Raw genomic sequence first — 15,761 nt, 5'->3', positions numbered from 1 at the left:
TATTCTAAAGAGTAAGAAAATTGCTAAGCAAATGAGTCTGGGGCCTCACAGAGAGAATGTGTTTAAGAAAAGACTGGACAACCATTTGGCCAGGATGTTGAAGAGGAGATTCTGGCACCAGTTTGCAGTTTGGATTAATTCTGGCAGTGAAAACACTTCCTTTTCCTTTCCCCTAAAATCTCCATAAAAGCTCCATCAAGCTGACTCATGCAGAGCAATTCTGGTTGCAGGGAGGGTGGATCCTCTTAATTTCTCACCTCTAACCCCACTCCTCTCAAGTCACCTTTGACCAGGCGCTGAAGCACTCCAAAACTTGGTGACATTTAGAACGTCTTTGAATCCTGTGTCTATAAGCTTATGGAGAACTACAATAAATGGCAGCCAACACTTATTCAGAGCTTATTCTGTCGCAGGTCTATGCCAAGTGCTTGTTTTCACAGATGAGGAAACTGAGGCTTTGGCGGCTTGCGGGATTTTAGTTCCCACGACCAGGGATCGAACACGCGCCCTTCGCAGTGAAAGTTCAGAGTCCTAACCACGGGACCCCAGGACAGCAATAGTCTACTTTCTCTCTCCAAGTCTTGGCCCCAGGGGCTCTTCCACGTCACTATGGAGACTGCCCTCTCCTTCTCCTGGTGTTGCTGCTGGAACGTCTGTAACCTTATACTATCAGGCCCCCTGCTGCCTCCATGGCCCTGCTTGACATCCTACTCTCTGTGGATTTTTTTCAGTTTCTCTTTCTGCCCCCAAACCCACCAGCCCTCTCTTTATAACCTCCAGTTCACATTCCTGCTTGGCTAGAAATCTCTTGCAATATTACTTGCCCACTGCTGGTCCAAACAGCAACAGCCAGATGGTCACAGTCACGTGGTATCACAGTGGCTTCTGATGAAGGAATGTCCCTTAGTAGAGGGCTTCGGGCTGGTTCCATAACTCCCACCTCCCCCACCTGTCCCCAACCCCGTGAAAAGGCAGCTGTAGGCATTGGTGCATTAGGAGGCCTATCCTGCCCAGTTAGGGACTCTGCTTTCAGACACAGGCTCTGAGTAGGAGGGGCCTTAAAAGTCATCTAGTCCAAAGTCCCTATGAGACGGAGGTCCCTTGTACCACAGCCTGGCCAAAGCATCATCCAGCCTCTTTTTAAATACCCGCTGTGACAAGGCACCCATGCCTTCCAAAGCAATCCAGTCAACCTGTGGTCCACCCTGCCTGTAGAAGGAAATTTTCCTTCTATTGAGCTTGAATCTGCCGCAGCCTGTATTCTGCCAAAGATAGAATCACTGGTCCTATTCTGTTCTTCCAGGGCTTAATGGGCCAGTTTAATCCCTTTTAAATATCATGCCCTCTTAGATAATAGACGACAGTTTCCTTGCATTTTCCCTTCAAGAACCCAATTCCCTCCAGTTCACACAAGTATCCCTCATGTGACTTATTTTGAATTATCTTAGCACTTACCATCCTCCCTGGAACCTGCTCCCATTTACCTATTTCCCTCTTAAGATGCGGCCCCAGAAGAGAAGCAGTTCTCTAGGTGACAAGTTCCCAGGCAAGTGTGGCTAAGCCTGCTCCCATTCCAGATTTCTGGTTGTTCCTCTTATACTTTATTCTAGCCAGGGGTTCCACGGTCCCTGCTGAGTGATCCTGCTGAGTGGCATACTATCCTCAGCAATACTTCTGTTTTTAGGATGTGCGTATTTATTAAAACTGAATCAGCCAAAGACCACCAGGGACAACTGTGGTCTGGGACGGACACACTCACACACACACACACGCACGCACGCACGCCACAGTCAGATTTCCTGGCTTGCTGCAGTGAGGGAGGACACTCCAGAGGAACGGTGGCCAAGAGGGAGGAGAGAAGCATCTTCCACCAGGAGTGTGGTCCTGCGGAAGGATTCTGAGAGGGCTGTGAGGGTAGAGTCCTCTGCTCTGGACTGGTTGCCTTCTGATTCAGACTCAGGGGAAGTGGAGGGATGAAGGGCTGTTAAGAGACCAGAGCGGCTTAGTAACTGGGTGTCCTCAGTACTGAGCGGGTTTAGCAAAGTGGGTCTGGGGCACCACTGGGAAGAAAAGTGGTGGTCGCTCATTTTACAGCCACTACAAGACCTTGGGAGAAACCAGGTCGCCTGTTAAGTTTGCAGCTGCTTTTATCTGCGTCCTCCCAGCCTGATTAACTAGAGGATTCTTTTTTTGTCTTTCAGTCTGAACTGATTTTCACTCTTTCAATCCCAGCTTGATATTTATTCTTTCAGTATCTTCACGGATTCAAGGGGCTTTAGGAGGCAGGAGGGGCACTGAGCACAGTCTCCACATTCTGCCGTGTGTTTCCAATGAGAGTCCCAGGTAAACCACACAGGCCCAGTGGTGGTTCTGGCCTGACCCTGTTCTTTTCACTCCTCCTACTGTCATTCTTAGGCCTCACTTGGACTGTGGCCACAGTCTCCAAGTGACCCCCAGACCTCTCATCTGAGCCCCAGATCCATGCATCCAACTGTCTGCCCAATAGGCCCCCTGGCAAGTCCAACAGGCCCTTCAAATTCAACACCCCCAGCTCACCTCTCTTGTCTCCCCCCAGCCACCCTCGATCACTTGTGCCTGCCTTAGGGTTGCTGTTGGGTGCACTGTGGCTCCATCCACCCACGCATCCTCCTCGCCCAAGACGCCTCCCTCCCCACCGCGTACAAACTGTTGCCATAGCTCATTGGTTCTTCCTCCTAAATATACCTTTTAAACCTGCTTCTCTTCTCTCTCTCGGGTCCTTGATCCTTTGCTTGGATTAATATAAGAGCCTCATGGGACTTCCCTGGTGACACAGTGGTTAAGAATCCACCTGCCAATGCAGGGAACACGGGTTCGAGCCCTGGTCCGGGAAGATCCCACATGCCGTGGGGCAACTAAGTCTGTGTGCCACAACTACTGAGCCCACGTGCCACAACTACTGAAGCCCACGCGCCTAGAGCCCGTGCTCCGCAACAAGAGAAGCCACGACAATGAGAAGCCCACTCACTGCAACGAAGAGTAGCCCCTGCTTGCCGCAACTAGAGAAAGCCCACGCGCAGCAACAAAAAGACCCAACACAGCCAAAAAATAAAAATAAATTAATTAATTTTTTTAAAAAAGAGCCTCATAACCCACCACCCCCCTCCAGTCTCGTCTCCCTCTAATCCACCGGATGCCCTGCTGCCAGAAAGGAATCTTAAACATGCAAATCTGATCCTTTCCCTACCTGTGTAACATCCTTTCATAGCATCTCATCACCTGGTGTGAGACCTGAAATATCTTACACAGCTCACGAGGCTTTTCATCTGATGGACCCGTTTTCCCAACCTTGTTTTCTACCAACCTTCCCTTCGCCAGATGACCCAGCCACAGAGAACCACCGACTCCCTGGACTGGCGGCCCTTCCTCCTCTCCCACCTTTGGGCAAGCTGTTCCCACCGTCTGGGATGTCAGAAATACTGACGACATCGTTATCAGTGGTAACGATACTGTTACCATTTATTGATCACATACTGTAGGTCAGGCACTCTGCTAAGGAATTCACGTGCATCAACGTAACAATTCTGTAAAATCGGTGCAATTATCTCCATTTTACAGATGAAGAAACTGAGGCTTAAAAGACGTTAAGAGACTTACCCAAGGTCACACAGCTGGTAAGTGGCTGAGCCAGGATGTGAATCCAGGTTTCAGTGAGACAGATTCCACTGCATCTCCTCCTGCGTACGTGATAAATTCTAGTCACGCCCTAAAACCCAACTGCCACATCCCCGTATCCTGAACCTGTCTCTCGCCTCTCCTTCATAAGCAGTTAGTTTCCCACCTTCCTGCCACTGCATCTCGTACCTGACTGTGTTACATCAACCATCTCCCTGCTGGCCTGGGACTGCGGGTGGTGCCCACCCATGTGTCACAGCCCTCCCCAGCGAAGCGGCCAAGCTCCACACCGTGGGTTTTGCCTACAACCCAGGCTGTGGCTGACCAAACGTGCAACAGACATCCAACCCCAAAGGGCTAGTGGGCGGGCTTGGACTACAGCTGTGATGCCGATGTTTATCTGCCTAAACTGAGAGCTCCTGGAAGGCCGTGTCGGCCATGGCGGTGCTCCACTCACATCTCCTTCCAAAGCTCCTGCCGTGGGAAATGTAACTGGCTGACCGCCTCCAGCTGCTGCCTTTTATATCCACCATGGCGTTCCCGTTTCTCCCAGTCTGTCCTCAGCCAGTGAGTACACTGCAGGGACTGGGGCTGGTCTGTTCCTGCCCCAAATGGGGCTCCTGCAACTGGCAGCCTTGGCTTGGGAGGCTCTCTGTCGGCCTGGCTGAGACCTTCTCGGACCTGCATGGCGCCTGATGCTCTTCCTTCCGGCTCTCCTTTCACAGGTGTCAGACTTGCGTCAAGTCTGAAGACTCTCCCCACCTGCTCCAGCTCCTTCGTCCTTTAGCTTTCATTAGCATTTCCCCCAGTAAGTTTCTTGCACATCACATTCCGTTTTGGTGTCTGCTTGATGGAGGACTCTAAAATGACATAGAAGCAGAAACCATCTTTATACAGCTGACACATAGCAAGTGTCCAATAAATGTTTGCTGACCAAGCAGTCTCCCTGACTGTTGCTAGTTCTCCCCAACCCATCCCTATACCACTTCCAGAACAGTCCTCCTAGAAAGGACTGTGTGCACGTCACTTCCTTTCCTCCCCACAGGCAAAGTCATAGCAGATAAAAGAGGAAAAGATACAGCGGCTTCAGTATTTTTAAATGTGGCAATTAATATTAATAGGGATACTAGTGATGTGGAATGCAATTTCTCGAACTGCATTATGAGTTTTTTTAAAAGGAGAAATTCAAAATGGCAGGATAACTGTTGACCATTGAGTCATGACAATGGGTTTAAAAGTGGTTTTAGAAAATGGGAACTTCACTGGAGTGAAAGTGCCTCTGTTTCTCCCACCCCAGCGTGATTCCCTTGGGAGCTGCATGTGCCAGGCTTGGGTGTCTGCCTGATTGCCTCATTGTTCCCCCGCTGGGAAGAGCTCAGAACACTCGGCTATCCCCTGAAGTACCTGCTTCCCCTATCATTAATCTTGAATTCAGGTTTCAGGGTCTTCCACAGTTGCCCGCCTCCTGCGGGTGGCATCAGGGCTGCCAAGTGTTCACTCCAAGGGGGTACCATTCCCATCATAATTTCTCTGGATGGCAGCCCCTTGAGTCACAGCTCTGTGTGGACTCCTCTACCCCAGGGCAGCCTCCAGGAAAACTTCTTTCTCCCCCAGACTCTACAGCTTGAAACCAACCCAGAACAACTCCTCTGTGATCAGAGGCATTCTGCTTTCCCTGGCAAATTTCCTTGAAAAAGACTCTTCATGTAGTGTTTTTGGCATGATAGTCCAAGACAGGGTTATAATAAGCATCCTCTTGAAGCCTTAAATACAGTCTCTGGCTCTGCAAATACCATTATGACAGACTTGCGTTCTCAGTCCCAAGAAATGTTGTGGGCACTGGAGCTCAGAAACGTCCTAGGCGTGGAAGCAGGCTTTATTCTTATTCGTGTCTGGGATCCAAGGAGAAAAATGACGGGGTTCCAAGTGCCAGTTCACGCGACACTCTCACGGAGGCCGAGGGAGGGTCTCTGCAAGTGTGCTTCTGTGATGAGAAGGTGAGCAGAACACATCTGGGTGGGTCGCGAGGTGCCTCTGGGCCACGGGGCTATGGGAGTGCAGTGTCAGGGTCTCAAGTTAGCACGATAATGGCCAAAAGCAGAAGCTGGGGAAAGGCCTCAGCGTTGCTAAGTGGTCAGAAACACTCATGGTTACTGCTGGAATTGGAGACACGGGGCTCAAATGACATCGGAAGGTTACCGAGGGGTTACCTCGCTAGAACCACGAAATGGAAAGGGTGAACGTCAGGCTCCCCGTGTGCCCCACCCTCCCCGACCCCCACCCTTCCCTCATTCTCTCCGGGTAGTTGCCCTGGGCCCCATCCAGCCATTCCTGGGGCCTAAGACAGACTTCTCCTCCTGAAATCAACTCTGATACTTATTTCAAATCCACGTGTACCTTTGTTTCACAGAAGATGAATGTGTTTGAGGAATTCAGGTAAAAACACAAAAATTTTGAAGCCTTGTATTTTTGATAGGAAGGAAGGCCTAGTTGAAAGGACATCAGTTGAGAGTATTTTTATAAATCACACCCAGTTTAGAAAACTAGCTTTTTCATCCATTGAGTTCCTTAAGGCCTGGATAAAACTGCATTTTTCTAAGGAAACTGTGGAATCCTTGTGAGTTGCCTTACCTTTCAGGATTTTTCAGAGAGGGGCACAAAGTTGGTGGCCCGTGAGTTGGCTGTCTGGGGGGCACTGTCAGGGCCCTAGTGCTGGCACAATACCGGCCTGGATGGTGGGGTGCAGTGAGGCAGGGCCAGAGTCCCAGGGGATGCTACTGCCATGGCCAGAATGTCGGCAGTTTCCAGGGCACCCCTTTTCCCCCCAGGGCAGCCACTTGTCTTCTGCAGCCCAACCTGGGCTTCCAGGCTTCACCAGAGGCATGGTCCAGGGGGGACGAGGCAGAGGATTTCCTCCCGTGAGCAAATTCTCCATGAGTGGCACCTTTGCGATCATTTTTACAAGGTGATATTGTAACACAATGGTTACTTACACTGGAGTGAAAATTCATTGCCAGAAGCAGAGGGAAACTGAGAGTCAGCCTGCTCAGTTAGCAACTGACACCTTAGTGGTTGTATTAGTCAGCACCAGCTGCCATAACAAATACAATAGTCTGGGTAGCTTAAACAGCAGACATTTATTTCTCACAGTTCTAGAGGCTGGAAGTCCAAGACCAAGATGCCAGCCAATTCAGTTTCTGGTGAGAGCTCTCTTCCCAGCTTGCAGACAGGGCTACCTCCTTGCTGTGTCTTCACATGGCAGCGAGAGGAGAAGCAAGTTGTCTGGTAGCTCTTGTTATCAGGGCACTGATCCTAACAGATGAGGGCTCCACCCTCATGGCCTCACTGAATGCTAAAGACCTCCTTATAGGCACTATCTCCAAATACAGTCACACTGTGGGGTTAGGGCTTCAACATATGAATTTGGGGGTGGGGGGGATAAATTCAGTCCATAGCAGTGGTCAAACAGTGAAACATTCAAGAATGATGGTACCCTTTGAGGTATTTGCTGCCCTTCCAATCAAAGTCCCAGGCCTCATCCTCTGGCCTACCCACCCGAGGCTCCTTCTCCCATCTTAGAATCTGGTCATGTTTCTGCCACATCACCCAGGGGCAGGGTGGGCACCCCTGAGGCCTGGTGCAGGAACACAGGCTGGCAGGGCTGTCTGGACAGCAGTCTGTGGGGGGAGCCCAATGGTCAGGCCCTGGGTGACCCTGGAGGAAGGGGAAGAGGAAGCAGAGGGACGAATCTCATCTGTTACTTAGCAGAAGCATGAAGCCACCTGGGGTCAGGACACAGCAGCCTTATAAAGTCTGTCCTTGGGCAGACTTCCTCATACATTTCACAGGTTAAACCATTGAATCTTGGGGGCTTCCACTTGCCTGGCCTATAATGTGGAGACCATTCATCATGTGTTAAGGCCAGGTTAATCTGCTAAATAAAAAACACTTGGGGGCTTCCCTGGTGGCGCAGTGGTTGAGAATCTGCCTGCTAATGCAGGGGACACGGGTTCGAGCCCTGGTCTGGGAAGATCCCACATGCCGCGGAGCAGCTGGGCCCGTGAGCCACAACTACTGAGCCTGCGCGTCTGGAGCCTGTGCCCCGCAACGGGAGGGGCCGCGATAGTGAAAGGCCCGCGCACCGCGATGAAGAGCGGTCCCCGCACCGCGATGAAGAGTGGCCCCCGCTTGCCGCAACTAGAGAAAGCCCTCGCATGAACCGAAGACCCAACACAGCCAAAAATAAATAATAAATAAATAAATAAAGTAGCTATAAAATTTAAAAAAAAAAACAAAAAAAAACACTTGGGGTGTGGGAGGGATGGAGTGGGAGTTTGGGGTTAGCAGATGTAAGCTATTATGTATAGAATGGATAAACAACAAGGTCCTACTCCATAGCACAGGGAACTATATTCAATATCCTGTGATAAACCATAATGGAAAAGAATATGAAAAAGAATGTATATATATGTATAAGTGAATCACTTTGCTGCACAGCAGAAATTAACACAACATTGTAAATTAACTATACTTCAATAAAAATTAAACAAACACCTGGGATTTCTCTACCATTACCAACAGCTCAAATTATAGGCAAAGAAAAGTCTCCAATCCCCTTTATTCTTCCCTTTTCACCCTGGAAAGTTCTGTGGTCTCTATTCTCCTCAGCCTGCACTCCCACCCCCACTGTTGGCTGCTGTCCTTTCTCTGCCTTTGTTTTATAGCAGTGAATGGTAACGACCTTCAAAAGCTCAGGGGACATTCTTCCATTGTTAGAGAATCCAGCTACGCCACTCAGGCTGCCCCCACTCAAGACTGTATTCTTCTAGCCATGAGTCACTGCTGCCATCTTGTTCCTGTGCTTCCTGCGAGGAGATGAGAGAAGGAAAAAGAAAGGGGGGCCACCCGGCCGGCTCATGGAGCACCTGCAGGCCTGGGTGGGCTCCGGCCATAAAAGTCTGCAGAAGATGGAAAAGGGAGGAGGGGGAACTGGGCTGTTGCCCTGAGCAGGGGCAAAAGCCATGCCTCTATGGGGGCAGGGGTCACATTGGGCCGCACAGTCCTCTAGGTAGGGGCCTAGGGCAGTACCATTAACACAAACGGCTCTGGGATCCAACAGGCCTGGCTTTGAAGTCCAGACCCACTGCTTCCAGCGTCCTGGACAGGTTCCCCAGCCTCCTGGAGCCTTCCTTTCCTCATCTGTACAATACGGAGTCCAGTCCCCTTCATAGGATCATGGTGAAGGCTGAAGGACATGACCTATGCAAACCACCTAGAACACGGCCTGGCATAAAATAGGAACTGGGCATTTAGTAGGTTTCCTCTTTCTCTCTCAGATCTTCCTTCTCTCCTTCCTCCTCCTAATGGGAGAGCAATCATCCCTAAGCGAGAGTACCATCCTCAGAAAGGTTCAGCAGTGCCCAGCCATCTCACAAATGCTGGCTGCCATGCACACAAAGGGACTGTTTCTTGCTTAGAAACGGAAACAACTGGGGGAAGGTCTGGGAACAATGAACCTTGCCCTACACCAAGGGGGACCTCAGCCCTCTCATTTGTTTGATCTCGACTCTGTTTGGCAATGGTTAATTCTCACATCTCAGATTCGTGGCAAGAATTTGAATCCCCATTTAAAGGCAGCTCTTATCATCATTCAGCTCCACGATCATCATTCAGTATTTATTATGTTCAGGGCCTTCTTCCAGACATTATGTATTTCCTTCAGTCTGGAAAGTGGAAGGCTGAGAGGGGCTGCTGAGAGGTCCATGAAGTCCCCAGGGACGCACAGGGCTTGGGAGCAGGTCCTTGTTCACCCAATCCCAGCAGCGTAGGTTTAGGAAGGGATTGGTGACATTGGAGCAAGAGGACTTTTAGGTTACGTGAAAGGAATCTATTTCATTTCCAGCAAGTAATAAACTCACAGAATTCATTTCCCAAGAGGGAGCCGAGTGTAAGCATAGAAAGTACATCAAATGAAGTTTCAGGCAAATTCATGGTTGGCTGATCTCTGTATGGGGTGTCCCCTGACCCTGCGACCTTGCCACCAGGAAGGACATCGAGCATTTGGCAGGAGTTAAAGAAGGAGAACTCTGTCCCCTTGGGCCTTGGGTTCTGGTCCGTGCAGCAATTCCTATGCCCATGAGATTGTCCTAAATTTCTTAGATTTGTGATTTTTCAGCGTCATTCATCTGAACTGGGGGAGAAAGGGGGTAGCAATCCTGGAGAGAGGGGACTTTCAACAGTGGCATAAGAATCTCCCATACCTTACTGTGATTTCTTTTCTTGTCTAAAATTCCAAAGGCCTACACCCTTTTAAGACTGCAGCAATTTCATAAGAGCATGGGGCATTTGCATTGGAAGTGAGTTGCTGGACCATTCCACTTACTGCAGTTTCTGCCCTGAACAGTTCTGTGCAATAGCAATTAGATTCAGAAATAGAAACAGTGACGATGCTAGAAATGCAGTTGCTGAGCTATGTATCTTTGAGGCAAAAAAGTCTATATACCTGAGGACCGAACGTTGACTTATTTATGCAACAAATATTTTGAGCACTAACACTGAGCCATGTGCTTTGAATACAAAGATGAATAAGACATAAAAATATCTGTCTTCTGAGAGGTTAGCCAGTGGGGAAAACAGGCAAACAGCTCTCATACTGTGGGTGTTATGGGAACAGGAAGAACAGGGGGTCCATCCATCTCTATCTGCAGGAGTCAGGATTCGAAGGACTGCCAGGGGTTCCCTGGTGAATGTGAGAAGGGGAAGAGGGATTCACGCAGACAGGAGAGTGTGGAACATTTGAAATGCTCAAAGTCACTACGGGTGGAGCTCAGGCCACCTGAGACAAATTGGAAGGAGGTGATTCTGGAAAGAAGACACTGAGGGTGGTGGTCCAGGCTAAGGAGCGGGGCGCTGATTTTTGAAGGGAAGCTGGGAGGTGTATAGTCAGATTCTAACTGTAGGGAGATCATGGGATGACCTAGATGAGGATGAAGCTAGAAACAAGGACGGGAGTAAGGTGATTTGCAGGAGAGCAATGACTGGGGACCAAAACAAAGCCCTGAGCCTGGGCCAAAGGTAAGATCAATGGGCATAAGGGGGAGGGAGAGAGAGGGGGCATTTGGGAATGACTTCATGATTTCTTTGAGTGGATGGAGGTATCATTGAATGGTAACTGAATGCTAAGGGAAGAATGTGACGGAGAAGATAACGATTAAGTTTGATATGCTGCACTTGCTTTCTGTATGAGGCAGTCAAACTGAGATACCCGTCAGCTGGTGTATATAAAGATCCAAGTCCCAGAGAGAGATGTGGTCTAGGGATCCTCGGTCCCAGGGGCATCAGCAGGTGGAGATGAAAGTTTGCCAAGGGAGAGTCCAAACGTGGACAGAGGAGTGAACTGAGGGTGCTATGCCAGAGAACGCTGAGGGCAGAGGAAAGTGAACTCCCCAAAGAGAGCAAGCAAAGAGGTGGGAAGAGACAGGCTTCTCAGAAAACAAAGGAAGGGTGATTTTTGAAGAAAGGGGAAGTGTTTGACAGTGTCAAATGATGCAGAGGTCAAGGAATATAAGGACTGAAGAGAAGCCGTTAGACCTGGCACCTGGGTCCTTATTGCTGACCAGGTGGAAGAAGATTCTGTGGGAGATGCGGGGAGAAGCCAGAAGGCAGTGGGTCAAGGAGTGAATGAAAGGCAGGAAGTGGTGACAGCAGGTAGACTATTCCACCCAGAAACTCAGCTAGGAAGGGAAGGAGAGAGCTTGGAGGATGAACCAAGGAGGAAAGTTCAGTAGAGGAGACTTGAACATAATCAGAAACCGACTGTTAAGGAGATTTAAGAGAGAGAGAAAATTGATGGAACAAGCATGCAGAAAATGCTCAGAGTGGAGCTCAGCTGTCATGTGTCAATTTCCCCTCCCTGCTCCATTCCTTCTCTGCAACCCTATGACATCCATTTGGACCACTCATCCGTCTTCAGACACTGCTTTGCATTATGGTTATTTGAGTGTATATCTTATCTTCTGTAATTAATTTTGTATCTCTTTCAGGGCAGGAACTCTGTCTTAAACATTTTTGTTGTAATCCATGGAGCTTTTATTTTTTTTTTAATAGAACTGAGTTTCATAGTATTTTTTAAATTAAGGCATAACTTACATACAGTAAATTACTGGACACAAAGATAGTACAGCTTGATGAATTCTTACATACGTATAAACCCATGAAACCACTATTCCAACATACAAATATTTTCAGCACACTTGAAGCCTCTCATGGTCCTACCCAGACAGTATCCCACATCGAAGTAACCATCATTCTGACCTCTACTGCTATATAGTTTTGCCTGTTCTTGGTCTTCTTATAAATAGGATCACTTGGTGTATGTTCTTTGTTATCTAATTTCTTTCTCTCAATAATATGTCTTTTGTTGTGTGCAATGGTTTAAGTTCTTTTTTTTATCTGTGAAGTAGTCCATTGTGTAAATATATACCACAGTTTTTCTATCAGTTGATAGATGCTAGGGCTTCTTCCAGTTTGGGGCTATGAGAAATAGTGCTGCCATGAACGTTCTTGACTACATACAATGGGGTCATAGCACTCATTCTGTTGGGTGTATGTCCAAGAATGGTACTGAAGGGTAATAGGTTGCTATTTGTTCAGCTTTAGTAGATGCTGCCAAAGTGTTTGTGCCAATTTATATTCCCTTGCAGTGTATGAGTGCTCTGGCCCTATAGTATTTTTAAATAAAATGCAATTCAATGAGGAATGCTTAGAACATTGAAAAGAACAACCGCTTTTAAGAACCATCAACACTTCAGAAGTATCTATTGATATGTTAACAATTACTGTGGAAATAACAGATCACTTCCCTATCCACTAAGACTTCTATCATAGAACCCCTGGTTGGTCTAGTTTGAATTGAGGTAAGTTCTCGAGTATAAAATAAGTGCATTTCTATATAATTAATTTCTATAATGTACTATTGTCACTAATTTTAAAAAAGCTTTCTTGCCTCACATTCAGATCCATGAGATTTTATTTTAATACTCCATTATGGATCTGATTTTTATGGAAGCTGGCAGAACCGCCTTATCCTAACATGACGTATGCATCCTGGATGTCTCAAGAGTCAGCGTTAATTCAATTATTTATTCATTTGTTCATTCTGTAAATACATATTGAGCAGCTACTCTGTGCTAGGCACCGTACTAGTCACTGGGGGGTGTGGGGCAGGGGATATAAAGAATCCTCTGTTATGGATTCTGCCCTCAAAGAACTTGGTCTAGAAGAAGGCTTGGATGCAAAGAACTTAATGCAGAGGAGAAAGTTAGCAAGCCTCATACTTCATCGAAAGCTTTTCTACGAGAGCAGAGCCGTACCAACTTTGGTGGAAGTTTAGCAAAAGAAACTGTCATTTAATAGGTCAGTTACCTGTCTGAGTGAAGACAGCAAGTCCCCTGAGGGCAGATCTTTGTTTTCAAGTCACTTGAGTGTTCCCTCAATGTAAGCTTCATAGGCGCCCATTATCTAGAGGGGAAAAGAAATGACAAGACCCTTACTGGGTTTGACAAAGCCTGCTCTTTCAAAAACCCCTAGGGAGAAACTTCCTTGCTTGAAGTCAAGGAACCTCTGGGAACCTAGAAGTCCTAGACCCTGACATGCTTATAATCTTTCCAATTATTGAGATGGTTCCAAATGGTGTTAGCTGGCAGTAAAGGGCCCACGGATCCCCAAGAGTAACTCATTAAACTCAACGCTAGGCCTAGATGGTTGCCATAGGAGTGCTGATTCTGGCACAGTGAGCAACCAAGGACAGAAGCTTTGCTCTCTGGACCCACTATGGCAGCACAAAGGACCTACTTTGGAAACAGCAGCTGAGTATGCGAGTGTGATCTTGGAATCCAAGTTAGAGCATCCTTAGCTGAACATCATTTGGGAGAGAGTGGGAAGTGAACATTTAAAAGCTGAATTCCTATTCACACTTCAAGCTGCTGAAGAGCTTCATACCAATTATAGGCTTAGCAGATACTACTGGTTATTGTGGCAGAGTTGTTTTGTTTTTTTTTTTTTGTGGCAGAGTTTTCATCCCATATTCCCTCCAGACCCCTTTACTATTTCTTGAGCACATGGGCTTCTGAGGCCTTCCTACAGGAAAACTGTCAGAGAAAAATGACTGCTATGTATATTCTGTCTCTAACAATATATATTCTGGGATTTTTTTTGCACCATCCTCCTAGAAATACTTTTACTTCTCTCCTGTGTTGAAACTTCTGCTCCTGTTATATCTTTCCCTTTCTCAAGTAAGGCTGCAAGGGAAATACATGTTTTGAGACGTTGCATGTCTGAAGATGTCTTTATTCTATCTTTGTACTTTTTGGATAATTTGGCTGGGTATAGAACTCTAGTTTGGAGAGCATTTCCTTTCAGAATTTTGAATGCATTGCCTCATCTTCTTTCTGTTTCCAGTGATGCTATTGCGAAGTCCAAAGCCATTCTCATTTCTGACTCTTTGTATGTGACTTTTTTCTTTCTCTAGAATCTCGTAGACTCTATTTCCTCCAATTTTATGAAAATGTCCAGTGAGGTACCTTAATGTGGATCTATTATTAGCCAACGTGTTGGGTGTTTGATGCATTGTTTAAAGCAGGAAACTTTTGTCTTTTTTTTCCTCTGGGAAATCCGGGGGAGTCATTTCATTTGTGATTATCTTCTTTCCGTTTTCTGTTTTTTCTTGTTCTCTCTCTAGAACTCCTATTATTTATGTATTGGACTTCTTGGACTAGTCTTCTAATTTTGCTTTCTTTTCTTTCCAATTTTTAAAAATCCCTTTGATTTTTTACTCTACTTTGTGAGAGACTAACTATTGAGTTTTTTATTTCTGCTGTTTTTAATTTCCAAGAATTCCTTTTTGGCCTCTGAATGTTCCTTTTTTATTTCACCCTGTTCTTTTTTCTTGGATGCAATATTTTCTCTTATCTCTGTAAAGATGTAATTTATATACACTTTAATTCTCCTCTCCTTGCATGTTCTCAGTTCCCCCACACACTACTTTTTTTTAAAAGTCTTTATTGAGTTTGTTGCAATATTACTTCTGTTTTATGTTTTGGTTTTTTGGTCCCGAGGCATGTGGGATACTGGTTCCCTGACCAGGGATCAAACCCTCACCCCCTGCATTGGAAGGTGAGGTCTTAACCACTGGACCACCAGGGAAGTCCCCACCCATACACTACTTTTATTTTTTTTTATTTTTTTGCTTTATAGCTACTTTATTTATTTATTTATTTTTGGCTGTGTTGGGTCTTAGTTTTCGTGCGAGGGCTTTCTCTAGTTGCAGCAAGCGGGGGCCACTCTTCATCGCGGTGCATGGGCCTTTCACTATCGCGGCCCCTCCCGTTGCAGGGCACAGACTCCAGACGCGCAGGCTCAGTAGTTGTGGCTCATGGGCCTAGTTGCTCCGCGGCATGTGGGATCTTCCCAGACCAGGGCTCGAACCCGTGTCCCCTGCATTAGCAGGCAGATTCTCAACCACTGCGCCACCAGGGAAGCCCACTACTTTTATTTTTAATTGTTGTCTTGGTGTTTATTGTCCACATTATTAGCTCTCCTCAGATAGTAGTATTGGGATATCTGATCATGATTAAGAGAGTGGAACTATTAACCTGATTGGAAGTTTTCAAGTTGATTGAAAACTCTGGGCAAGTGGGTGAAGCTTTGGACTTTTTGTGCTGCAATGTGGGATTGTTGGAGAACCTCCTGTGTCAGTATTCCTAGTCTGTTCCTTGTAGGTTACACAGATTCCCTAAGCACTCTAAGTGTTTAAAAGAGTGCCTGACACATAGCAAGCAAGTACTCAGTACTTGTTATTATTGTGAAAGCTACTGTTATTGTTATTGTAGAAAATACGTTCACAGAGAAGCAAATATATACACAATTCAACTAATCAAAAGCCAATACCCTTGTTTGGATCTTCGTAGAGATTCACAAAGGTGCAATCATTCTCAGAGAGTTGCACACAAACTTTAAATGGTGCTCTGATGCTTCATGGTTGGGTGGATGATAGAGAAGGTGAGTGGAAGGAAGATGTTTGGGGCCAACCTAGGAGAGGTGGGGAGGCA

At 46.9% G+C, this 15,761-nt stretch overlaps 1 long non-coding RNA gene across 1 annotated transcript in view; it reads right to left on the bottom strand.

Annotated features, from left to right (window-relative positions):
- The window catches only part of LOC132351503 (uncharacterized), a 109,799-nt gene that overhangs the window by 93,394 nt on the left and 644 nt on the right, over positions 1-15,761 (bottom strand). The window contains exons 2-4 of the long non-coding RNA XR_009498364.1: positions 13,078-13,173; positions 4,112-4,514; positions 3,637-3,716 (exon numbers count right to left, since the gene is read on the bottom strand). This is a non-coding gene — a long non-coding RNA (uncharacterized LOC132351503). The remainder of the gene's footprint in view (positions 1-3,636; positions 3,717-4,111; positions 4,515-13,077; positions 13,174-15,761) is intronic.

Source organism: Balaenoptera ricei, chromosome 1, assembly GCF_028023285.1.
Source record: "Balaenoptera ricei isolate mBalRic1 chromosome 1, mBalRic1.hap2, whole genome shotgun sequence".
In the NCBI taxonomy this organism is placed as follows: domain Eukaryota; kingdom Metazoa; phylum Chordata; class Mammalia; order Artiodactyla; family Balaenopteridae; genus Balaenoptera; species Balaenoptera ricei.
The sequence above is the reverse complement of the archived record's forward strand: the minus strand, read 5'-3'. Positions and strand labels throughout refer to the sequence as shown.